This window comes from Pteropus alecto, unplaced genomic scaffold, assembly GCF_000325575.1.
Source record: "Pteropus alecto unplaced genomic scaffold, ASM32557v1 scaffold95, whole genome shotgun sequence".
Classification (NCBI taxonomy): Eukaryota; Metazoa; Chordata; class Mammalia; order Chiroptera; family Pteropodidae; genus Pteropus; species Pteropus alecto.
Genome location: NW_006441071.1, coordinates 5,699,707 through 5,703,248, shown reverse-complemented (window position 1 = coordinate 5,703,248; position 3,542 = coordinate 5,699,707).

Below are 3,542 nucleotides of genomic sequence, written 5' to 3'. Positions count from 1 at the left end.
GTTTGAAATCTGCCTAAGATGTGATTCAGCAATGTTTCCACAGGATCAGGAGATCTGACATTGCACAAGGAGCGGTGATTTGTAAAAAGCAAAACTGTAGCATGTTTTACTCTACCATGCTGAGACAATTCAATAAACCACTGATATGTCACCTAAAAATTAAACAACAAAATACAAACAGATATGTCAGTAAAAAATAGGGGTCAGTATAAAAAAATAAACATGGGAAATATATGTATACCTCTCATTTTTATTATATGTATATATATTTTATACATATATATATACCTTGTTTATTATATAGTTATAGTAGTGATGTTTATATGTATATTACATATATATGTGTATAAAACTGTGTGTGTGTGTGTGTGTGTGTGTGTGTGGTGTGTGTGTGTGTGTATACCCTGTATTTCTTTTCTGATAATGGTTTTGATAAGGGTAAGAGGGAACAGAGAATGTCACTAATGTTCCTTGGTGTTCAATCATGCTGTAGGCCCTGAGCAGCATGTTCAGTATATGCTGTCTCACTGTAACTTTATAATAACCAAAGAAGTATAGAATTGTTATCCCTAGGTGACAGATGAGAATACTGAAGCTTAGAAGTTACACAACATGACTGAGGTCAACTTCCCAGTACATGGTGGAGATAGGACCTGAACTCAGTTCTGTTTAGAGGATAAACCTGTACTCTTTCTCCTAAAACATGTTTCTTGGAAAAACAGTTGCACAGCACACCTATGCATGCAGTTTGTTCTCAAAACTGAACTTCTACTTTTAATTCTTATTATGAATGATGGTTTCTAACCCCCAAAGACCAGTCTCTGAGTGTACACAAAAGTGTCATCACCAGAAGGAGTTTTTACAGTGGTCAGTGGTGGAGACCATTGCTTAGCAGCAGCCAGCTATAAGCTAGGGCTTAAAAATTAAACAGAAGGACTTTCTGGGGGCAGTGGGGAGGCAATAAAGAAGGGGAAGGGAGGACAGAAATGACACGGTTTGGACAAGAATAGTCAGAGACTAAAACCATGGAATTGTTTTGCTAAGGGCACGTTTTTCCTCTGGAATCCATCTCATCATCAGTGTTTGGTACCCTCCCCAACACACTTGTCAGGCAGGGCCTTGAGCTCCAGAGATTTCCTAAGCTCACAATTTAACTCTACAACAACCACTTCTTCAATAATCTGACAGTTGAATTTTTGGTGATAATAACTAGCAATGAGTTAAAGGTAAATTCCTCCTCTCCCTCACTCCCAGATGATTTGTTTAGCTTTCAAAAGAACTTTGAAAGCTTTAGTCAAGACAGATAACTCAAGTGGCAACCACTTTAGACATCATGGTAGAAATTCTCTCATTATTTGCATTTTAAGTGTTTCCCAAATTTTAATCATCCTTGCACCACCAGTACAATTTTGCCATATTTTATCTCAGGCTTAGCATTTTTACTTAATGTTTTCCACATTGACCCCTGTATTTTTGTACTGGTATATATTTGCTTGCATTTATTAGGTGATAGCTAAGTGGTTTATTGAATTTAGCTTAGTCGGGTAAAAATGTGCTACAGTTTTTATTTTTCATAAACCACTGCCCATGGTGCTATGTCAAATCTCCTGATTCTGTAGACAGATTACTGAATCACATCTTGGGCAGATTTTAAAATCTCTCAGGCACTTTCGATTATTAAAGTTGTAATTTTCCATTTTTAGCTATTAGTTATTATCCGCTTTATAACTTACTTTTCTATTCCATTGAAACATATTGGTTTATCTACTGGAGTCCAAGTTACTGTCTTCTGGGACTTGAAGAAGGGAAGACAATGTTGGCTCTTTTAACTCTTTTCACTCATCCTTGACGTTGTTGGCTCAGGGGTGAGGTTGGGGTTCATGATCTACTCTAAGATATATCCTGGACTCTCCATTTTCAAGTCCTATTTCTGCAAATCCTTTCAGAGTCAACTCTGTTCTCTGTTTTTTTGTTTGTTTGTTTGTTTGTTTTTGTTTTTGTTTTGTTTTGTTTTTATGAATCTCTGTGTACAGGGGCCAAGAAGTTCTAACTCAGTGTCATCCAAACCCATCCAGCTCAGCCCCTGTCAGCAACAAGCTGATCAAGCAGAGAAGGTTTCGGCGGTGAGACTCCCAGCTGAAAGAATGCACAAGGAGCTAACATGAGAATGAAATGAAAGACACCAACTTTATTGAGGGGAATGCGCTTCTGCATTAGGGGACTGCACATGGGCTTGATATATGTCAGAGAACAACAGTGGCATCCTGCCACACATGCGTGATACAATAAACTGAATCATGATTACATGAGCTGGGTGCAGGCGCCCTACTACATTAATTTAATATTCTAAATCCACAGTCCTATTTCTAGATGCGAGCCTGGATCATAGCCAGACCTGGGATCAGCCAGACCTGAGGCCCACACTCTACTCCTACAGGGTCACAGTACGGGATCTGGCCTGGAGCGTGCTACCTTGAGCACACAATCCACTTGCCATTCTTGGAGTGGCTTAGCCCTGAGTGGCACCACCCCCAGGGTACTCTTTACCTGCAGTCTCTCTGGGTGCTACTCAGCACACCAGGGGCATTGTGACACGGCAATTTGTGCTTGTGCCTGCATCAACGATATCCCCATCACTTAATTACCTGTTCCTGTTTCCAGTGGAGCCAATGTCCATCAGAACTGGTGGTACACAGGGCAAAAGGGACTTGTGCCAGTGCATCAGCTGCATCATTGCCCAAGGCCTATAACGGCTGATGGCTGAGGACATGGCTTATGGTGGCCCCCTGCTGAAGACCCCACTTCCAGATGTCTTCCCACAACCCCCGGCCTCATAGTGGGTAGTGGCCTATCATCCACTCCTGGGGAGGCTACTGGGGCAGCTATAGAGTTAGACCTCAATATACAGCTCAAATGTTGGTGCAGACATGCACTGGGCCAGTTTCATTCATGAGGACAAACCACACAGTTCAAAGCTCCACCCATTGGCTGGACTGCCCAACACCAGTTTCATACCAAAAGTTTTCTGTGGATGGCTGCAGTGCCATAGCAGCCCACGTCAGGGACTGCCCATAGCATGAGACGTCTGTGTACCAGGCATCCTCAGGGATGGAAGCCCAACTCTCTACATGTGGACTCTGTATGACTCACCTTAGCAGGCTCCGCCAGGAGCTCTGCTTGAAACTGCAGTGGTTCCAATAGGGAGTGCGGTTGACCTGACAGGGGGCTCACAGAGAACTGCACTCTCCGCTCCAGGTACACCCCCCACTTGGTCAGTGTAGGGGTCTGTGCAATTCCTGTGCAGGGAGTCTTCACCCAAGACTGTAGCCACCTCTCCACGGGGTATGTGAACTGCACGGTTATGGGATTAAGGCCAGAAGGGTTACATATATGGCAGCCAGTTGCTTCTCTATCAGAGAATACTGTGCTTCTACACTTATCAGAGAATACCGCGCTTCCATGCTTTTCAACAATTGGGACTAAAAGCTATTGTCACCTTCTGGGAACCGTGTTTCTGGGAACCGTGCAACAAGCCCCATCCC